Here is a 22264-nt window from a genome sequence, read left to right as displayed (position 1 = left end):
CAGACAAGAAGTCTGAATGAAGAGGCCTTCACATTGAAGCTTTTTGGAAGGACGTTGTGTTCCGGTTAATCGTTCAGTTCAGACGGCAGGTCTGGAAGCGGATATCTTCACGTTGAAGACTACGCAGAGGACTTGGGTTCCTGTTAAACTTCCAGGTTGGAAGAGTTTGTGAAAGTTGTGGATTATTAGACTTTACGCAGTTCGAGCAAAGAAAGAGGAAGCTGGGACAGTGACCAGGGCTCTTATGGAGGGCTAAGGAGGCGTGGCTGACGCAAAGTCACATGGACAATGTAGTTGTGTTACTAAATTGTATGTTTATTGGCTGCTGTGAGTTGATACAGTAAAGAAGGAGAAAGCATAATCCTCGCCTCCGTGTCCTTAATAGAATTGAAAATTCTTGGCGCGAATGCTAGCTAATTTTTGATTCAGTGTGTGCAAGCTTTTTAAGTGCATGGAATTAATTCTACCTCAAAGCATGACACGACCCAAAACATCTGCATAGGGATAAAACCTTTCTGAGCACAGTGTGTGGCTGCAGGTGGCTCCTATCAGGCTGCAGCTGTTGCCTACTTTATGCTGCAAGGAACCATCTGAATGGAATGGGACAGAGAACAAGGAGGAGTGGGAGGGGCTGCAATGACTCATGCCTTTTCACAAACAAGAATTCAACAAGCCCAATTCCCTTTAAAAAGAAGCCCAAAACAAATATCCTACCCTAAAAAAAGCCCAACTGCCTTACACATCAAAAAGTGCAAATAGGCTCAATAAATACAATCTACAGAGTGGGAGGAACAGAGAGGGATGCAGTACTGACACAATTGTGGCATTAAGAGGAGATGGGAGGGAGGAATTATATATTTACATGTAAGCAGCTTTGCCTCCGTAGCTGAACACAGGCAAACAGTAACAGACCAGGAAACCATGAAAAAGATAGTCCCCTAAAGAACACATAAAGAGCCATAACGAAATGAGACAGTACTTAGTCCCAGCTGCTTGGAGGAACAGAATGAAACAAGCATTTGCAATGCAATCAGTCTCGCCTTTGGGTACCTATATGTATTTAGCTATGCAGGACGTTAGCCTGGGTGCTGAACATCTACTGTTCTTTAAAATGGAGGGAGAGTAAGCATCAGACTGCGTGACACGCCAGGTATGGGAACAGATGGAGAGAAATATTGCCTTTCAGAAGGAAATGGTATAGTTCAAAGCTCTGTTTTTAATATATAATCAGAGCCTTCGGTGGTCACATTACTAAAAACACAAGATTTGGAGAAAAAAATTGTCTATGGGTGCTCGTGGGAGACAATTTTTATGGACTGGAATCTAGAGCATGCTAAAGTGATTCTGGTATTTTACGGACCTCTGCTGGTCGTTTTCTATCAAGACAAATAGAGGCAGTTGAACAGAAAAAAGAAGTCCTTAAACGGAAGCAGACAAGTCATACGGCTAATCTCCAGAGCCCACATAGTACATATACATATAAGTATATACTAAAGTTTATACAAGAGGTCTCGAATGCTCGACCTAAACACACAAAGGGGAAAGAAGGAGGATGAGAAAGACTTAAGAACTGTCACAAACGGGAGACAGCAGGAACCAGCAAGAGGAATAAACGAGCCAAGGGTGTAAGGTACTGGATTAAAGAGGCCTGGGGTGGTTACAATTCTAGAGAGCCCTGGTATTCGGCCCGCCGACATTTATTTAATAGGGCTTCCGAGCAGAGCTTTGGGCACCGGTACTCATTATTTGACAAATTAAGCACGGACGCATCTGAAAAATACTTTTCCTTCAATGATGCAAACAGCACTCATCCCACTGTGGCGCAGTGCTTTCCTATTCACATTCCACTCGCAGGCTCCCGCGCCCGGCATGTGGAAGTGCTTCGGGCTCGTGCTCGGCCCAACTTGCTCCTTTAATGGACTGTAATGGAAGTGAAGTTCCTTGTGCGCTGCAGGGCTCGGGGTTTACTGCTCAGGTGTCCCGGTGGGAGAAACACCGAGCAGCTGAAGCACGAGGCAGGAAACACGGAAATTACCCGAGAGCATAGCTGCCAAGGTTTTAGATTGCTATGTGTGACATTTTCATAATTTCTGTGTAGATATGAGTGCCATTAGAACCACTATGAGTCCACTTTTCTCACCAGCAAAATCAACCAATAAAAGATGAGGGAAACATAAATATCAGAAATCTGACCCATTTGAGCAACGAGAAACTCTAAGATCTTAAAACTGCTGCAAATTCATGAGGTGGCTGAGTCATAATTACAACGAAATTATCAAAATATCATACATAGCAATCTGAAACCTTGGCAGATATGAAAGAGGGCGAGCATCACTTCACATGACATAGCATTGAAGACCACGCCCATACTTCTTTTCTTGACACCGAGTCTTGTTTACTTAAATATTTCATAAAAGTGATCGGAAGTATGGGTTTTATTTTATTGCTATTTTATTGCTTCGCTTGTCCAATGCTGATCATATAATAAACTTGTGAATTTTGGTTGGCATAATGTATTAACTAATAAGAATAAAAAGGCAGAAGCAATGCCAATTAGACAAAAATAAAAGAAAAGGAGCATGGTAAAACAAGGAGAATAAAACAAATCACTTTTACCAGGTGGTGTTTGTTGTCCAAGACGAGGCCATGCAAAAAATGAATGCGATGGGAAAAGGTTTTTCACTTGGAGTGGGCAGGGGCCACCGTATTCATAAGCGAATGCTGTAAGCAGGAATGTAAGACTTGCGAAGTAACTACTAATATTAGCCTCACTAGGAAAGAAAAATAAAAAGCGGACAGCTAGAAAGCAGGTCACATGGGTCCGCTAAGAATTAACACTAAAAGGAGCAAGGACTTGCGTTTATACTGCAGAACCACCTAACAGGGTGTGAGAGGCCCTAACACAGAGCCCAGCTTCCTCGGGGCCTATAGCGTACTTTAATTAGAGTCAGCTGACTCGCGGACTCCCGCTGGCGCAGTTAGCAGTGTCATGACAGCATGGTGCTGGGCAAGCCTCAGGAGAGGCTGAGAGATACACACAGCGGTCAAAGTGAAGTGAGCAGTCCAGGGGTCTGGCGCACCACAGCTACACAATTCACTTACTTTGAACAAGACAAACTAAGAGAACTGCATGTACTCTGTAGCAAAGAGAAACCTTTTAAGTCATTTTTAAAACATACTTACTGCATATTTGCTATGCCGTGGGATTTAGAACAAGCTGCGCAGAGCCTATCTTCCTCCTGCAGAGTACATCTTCTTGCCCGCGCTGTGACCTGGGAAGTGTCTGGGAGCCCCAAGAGATTGTCACATACAGGAGACTGGTCGGGCCAGGAGAGGTAGGGGACACGTTTGTACTCAGCAAGGAATGTTCGAGTACTTAAATATCACTTTTTTTTTTTTTTTTTTTTTTATTAAAGCCCGGATGTTTATTTTCCAGTGTAAAAAACACTTAAGCCGCTCTTTTTAACAAATGGATAAACCTTTCCTATTGAAGCAATATTGTGATCGGAAAGAGAGGACAATACTCCCTGGGGCGCACAATTGAAAATGTCTGAAATCAGTCAAGTGTGTTGGATTGCTGAATTTTACTTATCCCACATGTATGGAAATAGAGAATTTTCATATTCATATTCTGCAGCGTACATTGAAATGATGGTTCTGAGATGGACAGTTTGATTGTCTTGAAAATAAATTGCGAAGTCATTTTGATTGGAGCTCTGCTGCCCTCTTGTGGGCTCTGTTGGCACGGACATTGGCGCGGAGAATAAGGGAAAGTCTTTTGTCTAATTGCTGAACCGCGGATATTGTCTCATCTACAGGGTAGGTTATATAATGTTGTGAACCTAAAGCACTGCGTGAAACAGATTAGAGTAATATCAACAAGTATTGACAATGCAATAGGACTTGCATTTATGCAAGACCTATTGCAGTGCAAATAGCAACGCGTGTGGGGGATGAGGCACGAGGGGGGGCGGCGAGAAGGCATCGGACTGCGGGAGAGTGCACAGGAAGAAAGTAGTCTGTGCTGTGAAGGGGCCAGTAGCCGTGGAAGGACACAAATGACTGACATGGCTGTTATGGGGAGGGACTAACAAGCTTAAAACCAATCGGAAGGCAGCATTTAGAACCTAAACCAATGAAGAAGATGGGCTGGAGAGTGGGCGCAGCTTCCACACTATAGTGTATAGTGCATGCCTCACAAAGCGATGGCAGCGCATTCGCACTGCAACGCTAGGGGAGACCTAAGAAGAAGAAAGTAGTCGCGCGGAGCTTACTCGGCTCGAAGATGATCACGCTCTCGTAGAGCTCCGCAACAAGCCGCCACCATCCGTTAATTATCCGGCCATATCCCCGCTGTGACAGCCTCACACTGCCTGTCCCACCAGCTTCACTTCTCGGCGGCCCTGCGGCAGTGGTTTGCTCTTCGCCATTCTACCGTGCACGGTGGGTGGGCTGCGGGAGCCGGGGCGCCACGGCCCGGCTAGGCCTTCAGTCCACGGCTTTGATTTTGGGTCTGGCCACCTCCTCGGTCTCTTCGACCGGCCCCTCCTGGGGGCGGCTGGCCGCCTGCTCCGGCTGTCCTGCCCCGCAACACTGCCACCAGCAGCTGCACTCGGAGCGCGTTCCCAAGGTTGCTGGGTGACTGCCACGGACCTTCCGGATTTGCTGGGTCCGGCGCTGGTTCCCCCGCGGCCTGCCTGCTGCAGCGGCGCAGCCGTGGCGCCTGGGCCTGCCCGCATTCTCCCAGAGAGCTGACCTGCGGGGGCTGCTGGATCCCCGCATCCCTATCCATCACTGGCCGCAGCAAGATCGGGGACGCAGCGGCGTGACTTGGCCTGGGTCCCCGGTCAGCAATTTGGATCCGGCCGGCTCTCCCATCGTCCTGGCCGGTCCCACTTCCACGTGGCAGGCTGCCTGCGCCTGATGCCCTGCCTTGCGGCGCTGCAGCTGGCTGCCCCATTCCATCTGTGTGCCTGGCCTCTCCGAGGGGTGGCTGACGCTGTCCTGCTGAGGTGAACTGTCTCTGCTCCGGTCCATCCGGACCCGCCCTGCTGCTCAGGCGGGGCCGGAGCGACTGGAATTGTCTGCCTTCCCCCTTGGAGCAGCCATTTTCCTCCAGAGGCCTGACGGTGAGGTGGTGGGGTGCTAGCCCCACCGGCTTGGCTGCGGGGGCTTCCTCTCTCTCCTGGCTGCCCTGCTGGATCTGATTTGGGGTGTGGCGGGAGGTGATTTACCTCGTCCTGATTTTCGCCACACACCTGCTGCAGAGGCCCCCTTTCTCTAGATGCTCTCGTGAGGCAGACTCCCACTGCCAGGGACCTGCAGCCTGGGACCCATTGCTCTACGCTCCGTCCAGTTTACAGGTGCGTGTCTTGGCAGTGGGCGCTTGTGGCATTGTTCCTCCTGGCTGTATCCTCCCCCCTGCCCTGCGTCGCTCTGCGCTCGCATCCATCATGGGCAAACTTGATAAGACTCAGCCCAAGCTACATTTCGAGCAACGTAAATCCTGGCGCAATGAGGACGGGGCTGACGGGGTCCCTCCTGAGATTGATGCCTCTGTCGACGACGCAGTGGGGAATATTAAACAGATTATCGCCTCTATGCAAAAGCGCCTTACTGCTATAGACTCAAAAATAGATACGCTTGCTTACAGAATGGACAGAATCACTGAGCGCATTGACAAGCAGGCTGGGCGCCTCGATATGGCGGAGCGCCGCATCACTGAGGTGGAAGAGGCCCAGATTGATGCCAGCGATACGCGTAAACAGATGGAGCACGCTCTTGCGGCCCTGCGGGACAAGGCGGAGGACCTATACGCCCGATGGCCTCATCTGACCCCAATTATGACCACCCGGAATTCTAGAAGTCCCTTCTCTCTCTCCTTCAGGGCCGAGCGGACCTCTCGATCTTCTGGGGCGGTGATTTTAATTGTATACTGGACCCGGCCCTGGACCGCTCTAAGGGCCCCCCTCGTTCCCTTTCTTCTTCAGCGAAGACGGTTTTGGACGCTGCTCTCCAGCTGCAACTGGTGGATGTGTGGCAGTCGCGTTCGCCCGCCCAGGGTTGGTTTACACATTATTCTGCTCCACATGATGTCCATACTCGCATCGATTATTGGCTTATCTCCCGCGCTATGCTTCCTCAGGTGCTCAATTGCTCGATCTATCCCCGCTCCTTTTCGGACCATTCCCCAGTGGTGATTACCGTTGCCACCCCTACCCGTACCTCCCCCCCATTCCTATGGCGATTCGCTCCCTACTCGCTGCTAGACGCTGACCTTAAGGAAGCTATCTCTGAATTTTTTAGGATTAATGTGGGCTCGGTTTCCTCATTTATTACGGTTTGGCAGACGTTTAAGGTTTTTATCGGGGGGTGGCCATTAGCAAACATGCGGGACTGCTGCGCGAGATCCGCAATCGTTCTCTCTCCTACAGACTCGCCTACGCGACTTAGAGGCATGGCAGATTCGTGCTGACGACCCAGAGACTCGTGAACAGATCTGTACTCCCTTGGCCGAATTCCATGAGGAAGCCGACCGAGAAGTTAAACATATTGGTAAATATGCATCTGCTAGAGCCTATGGCGAATCTAATTGTCCAGGCGCCGTCCTGGCTGCATTGGCTCGCCGCCGCTTGGGTTCGGGTGGGCTCAAGGTACTGGAGGACGTAGATGGGACGCCCCTCACGGATAGTGCAGCGATTAACGACCGTTTTCGCTCCTACTACCAAGACCTGTACAGCTCCAAACTTTCCCCCAGCGACGAAGATATCGTACACTATTTAGAATACATCAAGCTCCCATGGTTAGAGAACTGGCACCGAGAGTTCCTGATGCGCCCCATTGAGGCAGCGTAGGTCCGCCTCGCACTGCGCTCCATGTGTGAGGGCAGCGCCCCTGGCATGAACGGGCTCACTGTCACGTTCTTTAAGAGCTTCAGTGATCTCCTTGTTCCGCATCTAATCACTCTTTTTCATGAGATTGAAGCTGAGGGCCTGATGCCCCCTACCATGCGGGAGGCATTGATCATCACGTTATTGAAACCCAACAAAGATCCGCGTAAGTGTTCATGCAATCGCCCGCTCTAGCTCCTCAATGTCGACACCAAGCTCTATGCCAAAATTCTGGCGAACCGTCTGTCGCCTCTGCTTCCGCAGTTGATTGGCCCTGAACAAGCGGGGTTCAACCCTGGCCGCACACTATCTTACAACCTCCGTTCAGTTTTTGGTTCCCTACAACACGTGCGCCCTGAGGTCAAAGCTAGAGCGGTCTTTCTCGATGCAGAAAAGGCCTTCGATTCGATCGAATGGAAATTCATGAAGGCTGTGCTCACTCGGATGGGGGTTGGTGAAATCTATCTACAATTGCTTTCGGTGCTGTATAACGCACCTACGGCACGAGTGCGGACGGGCGATGCGATCTCTGACCCGTTTTCCATTACACGGGGCACCCGTCAGGGGTGCCCGTTGTCCCCGATGCTTTACGCGGTTGCCGCTGAGCCCCTGCTGCGAGCTTTGTGCGAATATCACGGCCACAGAGGGCTTCGCTTTCCTCATTATAATCTCATCACCTCCGCTTATGCTGACGACACTCTCCTCTATGTCCGGAATCCAGAGGTTCATCTTGCTCGGGTGATCCGTGAAGTCCTCCATTTTGGCGACCTCTCGGGTTTACGGATCAATTGGGACAAATCTCTCATCTTCCCTCTTACGCCGTCGACAGAACGGTTCCAGCCTGACTTTCCCCTGCAGTGGACTACTGACCCCGTGCGATATCTGGGTATTCAGGTCCACTCTGATGCAGACATTGTGATACGGGCCAACTATGGTACGGCCATTGACAAGCTCAATGACGATATTGACCGCTGGATACGACTCCCCCTCTCGTTGACTGGTCGAGTTGCCTTGATGAAGATGGTGGTCCTTCCTCGCCTGCTCTTTCTCTTTGTCAATATCCCTATAGTTCTCCCACAATCTCTGTTCCGCGAACTTCGTGCGCTGAAGTCTAAACTGGCGTGGGCAGGTAAGACTCCCAGAGTGGCGTTGGACACGCTCATGCTTCCATATGCTGAGGGAGGGCTGAATGCCCCGAATCTCGAACTTTACTACAGAGTTGCGTAGGCCACCCATGCATTTGGTTGCGTTTATGGACGCCCCGAGTTACCCCATCTACAAATAGAGAGCGTTGCCTCTTCCCCTCACCCCTTGCCCTGCTTTATCACATAGTCTCCTTTGCGGCGCTGAGGCATTCTGGACTCGATTAACTCAGTGGTGCATGCATGGCATGTACTCCTCAGGCTATATGATGGTGCGCAGCTATATTCACATCGCTTACGAGTGGATTGGTGTTCTTGGTTTGCGTTGAGCACAGACAAAGGGGCTCTCGCCTCCTTGCGCCGTCTGCATATTCACACCATGGGCGACCTTTTCCGCAATGGCCAGGTACGCTCTTGGGAGGAGGTGACTGTGGAGGGTGGTGAACAGTCGGCGCTGACGAAATTTCATTTTTTTAGAACCCGACACGCTTTGCGAGCTATTTTGGGTGATGAGCTCCAGGAGCCTCTAGCCATCCCCCCTCTGACACCTCTTTTATCCGCGCAAACCCCGAGCAAACTAATCTCACGGCTATATAATTCCGCACTGGCCACTAAAACTCCCCCACACAATAAGGTTCGGCAAGCTTGACATCGGGACTCCGATCACGGATGAGATTTGGTTTTACTGCTGTACTGTTACTTGTCACATCTCAATCAATGGGCAGCATAGGCTCTCAAATTTTAAATTCCTGAACAGAGTATATCACTCTCCCCTACGCCTTTTCAGTTTTGGCCTGCGCGACTCTGATGAGTGTGAGCGGTGTCACGTGACTCACGCTGACTTTTTCCATTTAGCCTGGGGGTGTCCCCCGGTGGAGCTCTATTGGGTTGCTATTTTCTGTAAACTGAGTGACATTCTGGGCAGCGCCCTTGCCCCTGATCCCCTATTGGCATTATTGGGCTATACTAAACCGCTACGGAAACCTATACATAAATTAGCAGCTTGTGGCCTTCTGTTAGCCAAACGCAGATTGGCGATGTGCTGGATGAGGGGGCCGTTGCCCACCGTCACGGAATGGGAACGAGATATGGTCTACTGTAACACTCAGTCCGATGTTTATAATGAGATGCTTCCTCCCTGCAACCGCCCGAAACATTTTTGGGGCCTCTTTGCTCAGTATCATGCAGCTGAGCTGGCTAAAATGCCAACTCCCGATGGCTCCTCTGGGACGCTGCTGGGCACGCAATCATGAGCACGCTGTCCTTGCCTGCTTCTTCCCTTTCCCCCCTCGCACCTGCTTCTGCCTGTGGTGGTGCGTATTGCGTAGTGTATTTACCCTCTCCTCACTTTGCTGTACACGTCCCCAGCCTTCCCTGTGTGGTCCCTATTATGCTCAACTTCTTTATCTCCTTCCCAGGATTATTATATAAATTGTATTGTTGTTATATTCTCTATTATTTACTCCAGATTTTAGCGATCCACGTTTTTTTTGTTAATTTTTGTATGATAATTTTTTTGTTGCTTGATTTTCACATACGTTGGTTTCCTTTTCTGCCTTTGTATCCTCTGTTTATGATAATGTAATAAAATACAACAATAAAAAATTAAAAAAAAGAAGAAGAAAGTAGTCTGTGCTGTGAAGGGGCCAGTAGCTGTGGAAGGACACAAATGACTGACATGGCTGTTATGGGGAGGGACTAACAAGCTTAAAACCAATCGGAAGGCAGCATTTAGAACCTAAGCCAATGAAGAAGATGGGCCGGAGCGTCCACAAAGCTTCCACACTATAGTGTATACTGCATGCCTTGCAAAGCGATGGCAGCGCATTCGCACTGCAACGCTAGGCGAGACCTAAAAAGGAGAAACAAAGAGGCAGGGCTGACCGCTAGCAAGCAAGGATTTTTAAAGGACACTGAAACAAACAAATCAAAAGCAGGGGGACGGCTTTAAGCCAACAAGAGAAATTACAACAGATCTCGAATGATCAACCTAAAAAGGGTTGACTAAGAAGACAGATTAAACACATGGAAGAAAGCCTTTTCAAAGGACATGCAAAGTAAAGACATAAATGTGACAGGCGGGCTGTAAGCACACAGAGTGGGTACAGCATGCCTCAAAGAGACAGTACGTGGACTGCCTAGGCGAGATCTAAATAATACAAGCTTTTTTTTCTTAGCAGGTGACGGAAGCAGTATGAGAGAAAAAGCAACATGGGGAAGCGATAAAGGGGAGGCGTGACACGGGTGGACTAGACAACACTGCAATATAATAAGTTTACCATCAAGGACAGACAAAGGTGAGAGCGAACATCTTCATTACTGAAGCTAGAACTAGCCTGTCCCTCCACTATTGCAAAGCCAAAGCGTTGCAACAGTCCTGCCAAGTACCACATATTAGGCGTTAGACTAACGCATTTCAGTGTGGTGCTCAACATCACCGCACTGAAATGCATTGTCACACATAATTCTATTACAGGACCGGAGGCTTCGGATTATGCTCTCTCCTTCTTTACTGCGTGAAATCACAGCAGCCAATAAACATACAATTTAGTATAAACAAACTACATTGTCCATGTTACTTGGCGTCAGCCACGCCTCCTTAGCCCTCCATAAGAGCCCTGGTCACTGTCCCAGCCTCCTCTTTCTTTGCTGCTCACAGCAAGAGATAAGTACCCCTCATATTGACTTTCCTTACGATTACTGGTTGTGTCTCAAATTAGTAAGAGCGCGCGGCGCTTTGTGATATTAATTATAGTTAACAATAAGCATTTAGCTTAGATACTGTTACTTGCGATTTTCCTAAGCAGTGTGTGATTCGGCGCTTCGCGCCGCAGGCGGGAGATTTGCTCCGCTTCAAAGTTTTCCTTGTATTATCATATTTTTCATAATTTAAGCGCGATCACCGCGCATTGTACCACGCCGCTCTGCGGTGAAGTTACGGGACCGTCTTGGGTGCCAGCGCGTTAAGCACCGTGTCAGGGCTTCCCTCATCGCCCGTGTACACGTAAGAGCTGGGTGGTTACCGGCCGACGTGTATTTGGGCTTCATTTGGGCGCGCGTTGGGCTGCACACGCCGGTCTCGGATCCCTGTTGGTTTTGGAGCGCGTTCTTTCGCTCCGTGCTGCATTTCCTCGAGACGCCTGACTGGCTGCAATAAGAGTCGCCCTGGAAGTGAGCACACACTCCATATAATTATTTCTTTTGGCTCTGACGCCTGCTAAGGCTGAAATAATACTGACTACAGCTTCTGCTGAGGGGGCTTGGTACAAATTTGAATTGTGTGCACGTGGGCTGCCCCCCCCCATTACTCCTCCATTATACATATATATATATATCTTCTACCAACTGGGTGGATTTGAGGCAGTTGCTCCACCATTGCAAGCATGGATGAGTGGGTACGGTATGAAGATGAGGAGGATGTCTATTATGAGGGACAGCAGGAGACTGTCCTTGAGGATAATATAGTGGAGGCTCTGGACGCCTCGGTCCAATCCTCTGTGAACAAGGCCCTGGAGACTACAATACCTTCTACTGTACAACAAGCATTGGCAGCTGCATTGAAGCCAATTACCAAGCAGCTGGAGAGTTTTGCCAAGCGCCACGGTTTCACTAAGGAGAGGCGCAGTGGGCGCCCAGATACGGAGGTAGTTAAAGTGCGCCGCTGGCCGCATGCCACAACCCTGGACGCACTTCCCCCACCTGCGGGTGGCGATCATGAGTACTCCACTGGAGGCAAGGCCAAGAGCAAACAAAAAGTCTATGTGGACACTGATACAACTAATACCGACACGAATACCACGGATGAGGAGTCCCCCCCCACCCCCCCTCCCCAAGAAGAGGGCCAAGAAAGTGGTTCCTTCACCTTCGGAGACTACATCGAATACCACTTTCACTTTCAATCCTAGCGAAATAGTCCACCCTAGCTCTACGTACTGGGCTCTGGCACCCGAAGTAATTAAATATCTCCATGAGAATATTCGTAAAGGGTTTGATAAGGAGGTCCGAAATAGACTCAGGTCGGAATGTCCTAGGCCGGACCTACCGGATAAAGTCGCGGAAACGCCGAGGTAGATGTGAGCTTGCATACGTTTTTGAAGAAATTCGCCAGGGATCCCAATAAAGGGATAGACCGAGCCTGGAGAGGGTGTCAAGATAAACTCCTGGACGTCGTGGGTCCCCTCGCAAAGATACTGGAAATGGCCTTGGTGGCCAAAGAGTCAGCGACTCCAGTGGACCCGGACATCCTCGCCGGGTGGACACAGAGGGCAATTTGCCTGCTCGGCAATGCCAACTGTGCCATATCAACAGAAAGACGCAAGTCTCTGCTTATGCGTATGGACACTAATCTTACTGATTTGGCTGCTGCTGAACCGGGGCCGCTTGCAGAGGGTAACTTGTTTGGAGACCGGTTCGTGAAGGATGTGTCAAAGTATGTAGGGACCTTCACATCTCTTGATAAAGCTCAATCAGGTATAAAGAGGGTGTTTACCCAGGGCCTTTTCAACAGGTAGGGGACGCTCGTCAGGCCGTTTCTCCAATCAAGGTCCCCCCAGAGGTGACTTCGGTCGTGGAAGAGGTGAATGGGACTCTACCAGAGGGGGAACCTTCTATCCCACCCGTCGCCGCTTCAACAAGCGCAGATTACAAGGAGGTGGAAACAGAGCAGGCTTCCAAGCACAAAGTTCAACAGGTGAGTGTGCCAGACTTGTCTCTTTTACCATTGGGGGGTCGCACTCAGTATTTCCTACACAATTGGCGCACCCTTACTCAGGATGCGTGTGTACTTCAGACGGTTCAAGGATTCCACCTGGAATTTTACGAACCTCCCTGTCAGGGCGCGTGGCCCAGGCCTCTCCATTTTTCCCAACACAAATGCAAATTTTATGGACAAAGAAATAGAAGACTTGCTGCAAAAACACGCAATAGCTTTATGCATTCACAAGCCTCACGGTTTTTGCAGCAATATCTTTCTGGTCCAGAAGAAGGGAGGTGGCCACAGACTGGTCCTGAATTTGAGGGAATTCAACCATTACCTTGTGTACAAGCACTTCAAGATGGAAGCGATACACCTTTTGGTGGACCTGTTGAAACCGGGAGATTGGCTGGTCAGGCTGGATCTCAAGGATGCCTACCTGTCCATTCACATTTTTCCTCCACACCGCCGTTTCCTGCAATTTCAGTGGAAAGGTCGGTGGTTCGAGCATTTGGCCCTTCCTTACGGGCTTTCCTCGGCTCCTTGGTGTTTCACCAAGGTGATGAAGCCGGTGGTCGCGCATTTGCGGGAGCAGGGGGTGCGCATGATTATTTACCTGGACGATATATTAATCATGGCCCACAGTCCGGCTCTAGTATCGCAGCACCTTCAAATGACCATGTCTCTTTTACAGAGCCTGGTATTTGTAATCAATCAGACCAAATCAGCTCTAATACCGTCGAACACCACCGAGTTCCTGGGGTTTGTGATAGACTCCCAGAAGGCTCAATTGCATCTTCCCAGAGCGAAGCTCAGGGATTTGAAAAAAGAGATAGTGGCCATGTTAGCCAAACAGAAGGTATCGCTCAGGGTCATCGCCAGAATAGTGGGTTTATTGGCATCATCCATTCAAGCGATATTTCCGGGCCCACTGCATTACAGAGCGCTGCAGAGACTAAAAATTCAACACCTTCAGAAGGGTCTGGCTTACTCAGACCTGGTACCTCTCTCACAGGAGGTTCGGGACGAGATGCAATGGTGGCTTGGCCACGTGGAAACGTGGAACGGAAGAGCCATTTTCGGCTCCCTGCCAGAGGTAGTTATCGAGTCCGACGCCAGTCGTTGGGGCTGGGGAGCGCGTTGTGGCGACATTTCCACAGGCGGAAGATGGTCTCCCCAAGAGTTAGAATTACACATATATGGTCTGGAACTCCTAGCGGGCACCTTTGCAATTTGGACTCTGTCACCCAAGCAGACAGCTTGCTGTATCCTTCTGAGGATGGACAATGTGTCGGCAGTGAGGTACATAAACAAGTTGGGGGGGAACGAGATCATCCCTGTTACTGGAGATTGCCAAGGACTTCTGGCACTACTGCCTGAGTCACCAGATAACGGTGATAGCGGAATATATTCCAGGACAGTCCAACCTCATAGCGGACTGGAATTCCAGACATCTCAGGGACTACAGCGATTGGAGATTGCTGCTGAGCATATTCCTATGGCTGCAGGAAGTTTGGGGTCCGTGTCAGACGGACCTATTTGCTTCCAGGTTGAATCGGCAGCTCCCCAACTTCTTCAGTTGGAGGCCGGACCCAGTGGCGAAGGCAACAGATGCGTTCCTTCAGGATTGGTCGGGGACAATGAATTACGCGTTCCCGCCGTTCCTTCTCATTCCGAGAGTGACTTCTCATATTCTCAGGCAACAAGCGGAGGTGATCTTAGTGACGCCACGGTGGAGATCGCAACCATGGTTCCCGATATTGTTGGAAATGAGCTGCGATCTTCCCAGGAGGCTCCCTTGGTCGGAGTCTCTTCTCCTGGGACCTCACGGGGAACGACATCCTCTGATCATATCGGAGCGGTTGTCGCTGATGGCATGGCGAATTTCCGGCAACAGTGGGAAATGCCAGGATTTTCGGAGACAGCTTCAGGCTTCATCAGGCAAGCGTGGGCTCCTTCCACCAGGAAGCGATATTCCTCGGCCTGGACAGGTTGGATGGGTTGGTGTGTGGAACGAAATCTGGATCCCGTGGGGGCAGGATTATCCAATATTGTGAACTTTCTTTCGGAGAAAGCAGCAAGTGGTTTGGCTTATCGTTCTGTAAATAATTTCAGATCGGCCATTTCGGCGGGGCATAGCCCGGTGGATGGAAAACCGGTGGGCATGCACCCTATGGTTTGTAAACTTTTTTTTTTTTTTTTAAACCTTTATTTCTTCAAGAATCTGGACACAGCTATTCAGCCGACAACCCGGAGGTTCGGCAGCTTCATTAGGAGAGTATAGAGAATCGTCCACAGTACATTGAAGGAGCAGTGAGAAGGTTCCATTTTTAATAATTACAAACACACAACAAACCCCAGCAAGGCAACAACACTGAATGCCCACGGTGATAGCCCCTCAGGGGGAGCCGGACCCCAATCGTCTAACTGTCACAGTACTATGATAAGAGGAAAAAGGGGGAAAAGCAAAGGCCCAAGAAGTCAATTAACCATCACATCTGCATACTGAGCTGGAAAGAAGGTCAAGAAGAAAGCTGTTCCTCGGGGGGATCCAGATCAGGGGCAAGACATATTCCCCCCCTGTATTGATTCCACCGCCCCCAGATGGCATGCCACTTCCGAGGGCGGCCTCTGGCGCAATATACTGTCTTCTCCCTGAGCATATTCCAGTCCATATTTTCTTTCCAAGCAGTTAACGTGGGGGGCCCCCCGGAACCCCACAAGCGCGCGATGTCCCTCTTAGCAATCATGTTACCCAGGGTCACCCACTGGGTCTGTGCCTCATCATGGTCAGTGGGCCCCCAGACATTCAGGAGACAACACCGCGTTTCCGGCTGCATAGCAATGCCCGTCACCTCCCCCATCACCGCATGAACTCGCCTCCAAAATTCCGTGATGACACCACACTCCCAGATGATATGTAGGAAAGTACCCACCATACCGTATCCCCTCCTACATAGGCCTTTCTCAGAGAATCCCATATGAACCAGTCGCGGCCCCGTCACATACACTCGATGCAGGATCTTGAGCTGCACCAGCCTCAGACGCGACGGGATCGCAACCTCCTTAGGAGAGGAAACAGCAGACTGCCAGTCCTCATCATCCAACTCGAGTCCGTCCCTAGTCCACTGGTCCCGCAGTCCCAGTAGCAAATCAGCCCGAACATTTATCAGTTTCTTGTAGATGAGCGAGATCGTGCTCTCCGGCATATGGCCATCAAGGATCCGGTCCTCCAAAGGAGAGGACTCAGGCACCTTCTCACCCTCCACAAGGACTGACCGCAGGGCATGACGCACCTGAACATATCGGAAAAACTCAGACGCCCCCAACTCATACTCCTTCTGCAACTCTTAAAAGGACTTCACCCTACCCTTAATCAGCATATCTCCAACCCTGGAGATGCCGATCAAGTCCCATTTATCAAACCCTTTCGTATGCCAAAGCCTACCCAACCTTTCAGATTCAAACAACGGGGCAGCTAGGGTGAGCCTATCCTTCCAGCCCAGAGAGTCAGTCGCCATCTTCCATACACGCACCGCCACCCCAGTGGGCCCCGTGAGGGATGAGTCGAGGGACCGCGAGTACAACGCCCTAAGATAGTTCCCACCGCGCAACAACCATCTGTCCATGGCATAACCAGGGCTGAGGGCCGGGCCATAGAAACCGTGGTTAATCGCAGACAACTGGGTGGCCCAGTAATAGCCTCGGATGTCTGGAAGCGCGATACCCCCATCATACCATGGAAGCGTCAATTTCGCAATCGCTATCCGCGGCCGCCCATCCCACAGCAACGTCCGTTGGAGGCTTTCGACCTCCCGAAAATACTTGGCCGGCACCCAATCTAGAGTATTTTGCAATGCGTAGAGGAACCGAGGAAGGGACATCATTTTGAACAAGGCAGCGCGCCCGACGAGGGAGAGCGGCAGCCTCCGCCAGCCCTCAACATCCCGCCGCAGGCGCGCCAGGGGGGGGAGCAGGTTTCTCTCATACCGCAAAGCGGGGTCCATGGAGATAAAGATCCCCAGATACACGAAGCCTTGCTGAGCAATCTGGATCGAACAAGTTCGCGGGACCGGCGGAACCTCACCACTCAGGACGTATAAATACGATTTACTCCAGTTGATGACGAGACCCGAATTCCTACCGAAGGACGTAAGAACGTCACAGACCACTATGAGTGAGTTCTTGGGCGAGGCAAGATACAACAAGATGTCATCAGCATACAGCGAAATGCGGTCCTCGTGTTCGGGCGACCACCGAAGGCCACGGATATCCGGGTGCCAGAGTATCCACGCCGCCAGAGGCTCAAGAGCAAGGGCGAACAACAGAGGCGACAGGGGGCAGCCCTGCCGAGTCCCCCTCCCAAGCCGGAACGGAGTCGATGCCCGGCCATTTACCACCACACTCGCAAGGGGTCCCTCATACAGCAACCTCACCCAGCTCACAAAACCAGGGCCAAAGCCGAACTTGGCTAGCACAGCCCACAAATACTTCCACCGTATCGAAGGCCATCGTGGCATCAAGAGACGCCACAATAGCCGGTTCTCGCAGCGTGCCAGCCCTGGCGATCACCCCATGAAGGCGCCGAAGGTTCAAAGCGGTGTTGCGATGCGGAATAAAACCGGATTGATCCGGGTGAATCAAGTCTCCAAGTACCCTGACCAATCTGCCCGCCAGGATTTTAGCCAGGATCTTCGGCTCGGCGTTGAGGAGTGATATGGGCTGTAAACTTCTTAAAGGTATACGAGTAGCGAATCCTCCCAAACCAAAATACTCAGGCTTATGGGATGTATCTTTAGTTATTTCTCTCTTCAATAGTTGGCCGGTGAATAGTCAGTTATCAAGAAAACAGTTATTTGCGAAGTTAGCGATGCTGTTATGCTTATCAGCTTGTAGACGTTCATCGGATGTATGGGCATTGGAGATTACAGGTAGAGTATTTACTCCGGAAGGAGTTTCCTTTACTATTACGGGCCGTACCAAGACACTTTCTAGGCATATTGAATATAATGCTTTCCCTAGCAATGAGAAATTATGTGTTGTCCAATGCTTGAAAACCTATGAGGAGTGTACTCGGTCATTGAAATCGGAGGGTTCTACGTAACTTTTGCTTGCAATACAAAAACCTTTTAAACCAGTGTCTGCTGCAACTATAGCCAGATGGCTTCGTTATATTATGAAAGAAGCTGGTGTTGATATTCAAATGTTTGGTGCACATTCTGTGCGAGGTGCCATGGCATCAAAGTCATTTATGCTAGGTTCTAGTATTCAGGACATTATGCGTTGTGCTGATTGGTCATCTGAATCAACGTTCAAGCAATTTTATTATAAGCCGGTGGGAGACATAACATCTGTTGTTTTTAATAAGCGTTAAACTAGCATAATCCGAAGCCTCCGGTCCTGTAATAGAGTCAAAAATTAGCTAGCATTAGCGCCAAGAATTTTCAATTCTATTAAGGACACGGAGGCGAGGATTATCCCACCTGGCTATGTTACAATATGATTGTTCATGCTTACCCACCCGTTGATATTATATGGAAATTATTGATGTAAAGCAGAAATTACGGGTTGTTCATGTTTGATTTTCCTAGGTGCAGACAAGAAGTCTGAATAAAGATGTCTTCACGTTGAAGCCTTTTCGGAGGAATTTGGTTTCCTGTTAAACTTCCATTTTGGAGGATGTTGTGAAAAGTTATGGACTTAGTGAACTTTTACACAGTTTGAGCAAAGAAGGAGGAGGCTGGGACAGTGACCAGGGCTCTTATGGAGGGCTAAGGAGGCGTGGCTGACGCTAAGTAACATGGACAATGTAGTTTGTTTATACTAAATTGTATGTTTATTGGCTGCTGTAATTTTATGCAGTAAAGAAGGAGATAGCATAATCCTCGCCTCCGTGTCCTTAATAGAATTTGAAAATTCTTGGCGCGAATGCTAGCTAATTTTTGATTCCTAGTGCTCGGAAGCCGTTAACGCTGCCTAAATTAAGCTATTACTAGAGCAGCAGCTGGCAGCGCGCCGTGGCGTACATGTGCTTCTCCCGCATCTTGGCTGGCAGCTGAGGCTGCAGGCATGCTGCTACAATGTATCAGAACTAATTGATTCCCACCACACGGCTCTCAGCCTGATGTCATGTAGAGGTAGTACCCAATGGCTACTACCAAGAGATGAGACAGCCCAGTCAGCCAGTTGTCTGATACAACAGTCTCTGACACAGCGGGATGTCACATGCTGCTGCCAGAGTAAGTTTGTTTAGGGAGGGGCGGCTCCAGACTAGCTACAGGTTTGCGGCAATCATTGTGCTCGCAGCACTGTCTAAGTGTTCTCACCGGCTGCTGGCCTGTTTGATCGAATCAATGTCTTAAGATACTGTGCAATGCTTTCAAAAGGTAAACGTAGCCTTGTTTGGTAAAGCTCACTCTCTAAAAATGATCGACAGGAACAAAAAAAATTGAAAGTAAATGCAATAAAGATATTGTACATATGTTCTTGATCATGATTTATATGAAAAATAGTTCTTTGCATTAACTTTTAATTTAGATATTCAGCGTGATACACTGTTTGGGAACTCTCCAATGCACTCATTCTTCCCCTCCTTCCCCCCCCCCACCCCAAATACATTTTTCTTCACGTTAATCTGGTGGAGACATTTCTCTGGAGGGATTTTTTTGCTTATGGGAGAACAGACTACAATAACGTGTGTAAAGACAATAGTCTTGTGTCAGAACAGATGCTTGGTTCTGCACCTGTCCCTATGGCACAGCTTTGCCCGACTGAGGTCGCTCTCAGACACTGAGGTCCCGGGTAGGCTGGGATGCATGGGTTGGTATAAAATGGGCTCCAGTTACCCGAGTGCCAGTAGGAATCCTCACGGACCAGGCCTCATAACCTCTCAATGAAATGGTAGAACAGTTTAGTGTGTATCTGACATTTTTCAAATACTTGCTACAGGGAGAGCAGTTCTTCAATGGGAGTTGTGGGTGCACACAAAGGAAAGAGAAGGTGTGAGTGCTGCTTTCTTTGCCTGAGGCTGCACAAAGGGATATCCTCTTGTCACTACTTTTGTAGTGTGAACCTGTGTAGAGAACAGCACTCCAAAAGTTTACTTAACTTTGATGACTTAAATACAAACATAAATCCAATGACGGTTAACGTTATACGAGAGACTCTCCTTTCATTAATTGTGTGTAGCACGAGAGGTTTGCTTCAGGGATGACCCTAGGTGATACCACTTGGGAAATAAAGGTGTATTGAGCGAGTGCTTTCTGTTCATGCTACCTTTAACTTTTAGTTCCGGTGATCTCAGATGCAAGTCCTGTTGGGACAGTGGAGCTTGTCTCAGGTGGCAGTCTGTGCCTGCCACTGCCTCATTAGCGCACCAGTGAATTTGCCAAATGATGAGGATGCCCTCTGCAACAGTCATGGCTCCGCTCTCCATCGGGCCACTCAGAGCCTAGAACAGTTCTGGTACGATTGGGGCTGCTACCGGCCATGTCACTCTTGCAGTGACTTCAACAGTTCTTTGCAATGGGGTGCATAGCCAAATCCATCAGACAATGCTTGTCCCATGTGTCTCACCATCAGGCTAATGGAAAATACTGAAGCGAGACGCCACAAGGCACAGAGAAAGATGGCATGCAGATTTGTCAAAAGAAGAAGTAGTGAGACAGTGTGGAGTGCACTAAGCCTCCCATGGCCAAGTGTGTGTGTCAATTAAATTCCTTGGCGGTGCACGATCAGGCAGCTGCCTGCAGTCAGTAGGTGCAGGTTGTACAGTGTGTAGCAGATTAAAACAGTTACTTCAAGGTGACATTTTTTCGTTGCTCAAATGGGTGCAATTTGTTAATATTTATGTTTCCCTCGCCTTCATTGCTTGATTTTGCTCATGATAAAGTGTCACTCATAATTACACTGAAATTATGGAAATGTCACACATAGCAATCTGAAAACTTGGCAGCTATGTTGCAAGTGTGTGCCACTATTTGCTATGTATAGCATGGAGTCGTGTGTCCGCTTAGCAGGCCACAAATAATGCAAATAAAACCTGCATGCAGCTTAATAAATGTAAATGTAAAGGGTATTTTTATAGTGGTTACTATCCCGGACGACACACTGAAGCCTTTAAAATACAACAACGCTACCCCAACAGGATTCCACACAGGCGCGCAACACCCATTGGGCTCACCGGGCTTCAGCCCCCCCCCCCCCCCCCCCCCCTCATGTGCGTCAGCCCGGCTGAGATAGCCTCGCGGGCTGGCGTCCGTCTGATTGCAGCCGCACCCGAGTACTTAACAGGTCTTTAAAAGACCATTTACTCGTTAATGAGGCATTTGTTGTGTGTTCACCCCTTCTTACAGCCACTCTGCCTATGGCTGGAAGACTTAGCCCCCCGAAATCTTTTTCAGCCCCCCCCCCGAAATTTTGCTCTAGTTGCCCGCCTGATTCCACAAGTCCATGCTTATCTACCTATATATCCACGCACACCAGATTGTTCAAGTTTAAACAGTACTTGGGAGTATAAATTACCAAATGTAATGTTACAGGAAGGGATGTCCCACATTTCACATCAATGGTGTCATGGTAGTGAAAGTATAAATAATTATTGGAGCCGAGGGCAAAATCTGTTTTTCCCAATAAAATGTGAAATTCAGCGCAGTGCGAATGAGGACTCAACCCGACCTACAAAAGAGGGAGCTTCACTCGTAGTGTTAGACCACATTGAGAATACTGATGACTGACTCCCTGTCACCAAGGACGCTTGTACTCTGATCGAGGGTTTTCGTTTAACAGCAGTCGCCAACTGGAGTCCTCGTCTTATATGACGTCAGTGTATTCAATTGAAAGCAACGACTACTAAAAGAAAAGCTCAGGACTTAAGTAGTGTGTCCTTGGATATGGATTAAAAAATCAATCTAACAAAAAAATACTTTTGCCGCTCAGCCACTCAGTTTTTTCAAATCATTTCTAATGTGGCTTTCTTTTAAACACCATCAACAAATAACTACGAAATATCTAAATTCAACCCTTCCGAATTGGGCAAGAAGGTCCAACTTTATATCTTACCTCCCGCCGTGGGACTTAAAATTCCCACTTCCGATTTCCAACCGGTAACAATTCATGTTAAGACAGTAACAGAATTCAGTGAGTGAAAGGCAGCAAGCAGAGTCAATCAAAAGCCAGTATAAAGAGATTGACAGACTCAACAGCGATACTGGGCGTACCTTAAGGAGTCTGAAGCACACGATTGGTTACAAAAATTAAGTCGCAACGGAAAAGCCGGCCCACTCAAACAGCGACAATCTTCCACCGCCCAAATACCCGGAAGTAATTAAAAGACGCCATAACCCAATATTGTAGTCTTCATTTCTGTCTGTAATCCCGTGACAAGATTTTTCCTCGGGAGTAAAGTGCGTGCGGCAGAGCGAGTCCGCCACCCAGTGGAGCAAACCCAAGCTACCTTACTTCTAAACAATAACGCCTCAAGGGAAGCGTGTCACGCCTCAGAGTAGGCAGGGGGGAGAGGGACCTTTCGCCCCGTTTTT

General features: G+C 49.2%; 1 protein-coding gene across 2 annotated transcripts in view; it reads right to left on the bottom strand.

Moving 5' to 3' along the window:
• Positions 1-21911, bottom strand: part of C2_1H18orf54 (chromosome 2_1 C18orf54 homolog) — a 227928-nt gene extending 206017 nt beyond the window's left edge. For both annotated transcript variants that reach the window (XR_014969719.1, XM_085629948.1), the window contains exon 1: positions 21786-21911. The gene's annotated coding sequence lies outside the window, so the exon portion shown is untranslated. The remainder of the gene's footprint in view (positions 1-21785) is intronic.
• Positions 21912-22264: the final 353 nt, after the last annotated feature.

Source organism: Triturus cristatus, chromosome 2_1, assembly GCF_964204655.1.
Source record: "Triturus cristatus chromosome 2_1, aTriCri1.1, whole genome shotgun sequence".
In the NCBI taxonomy this organism is placed as follows: Eukaryota; Metazoa; Chordata; class Amphibia; order Caudata; family Salamandridae; genus Triturus; species Triturus cristatus.
This window is presented reverse-complemented; position numbering and strand designations above follow the sequence as displayed.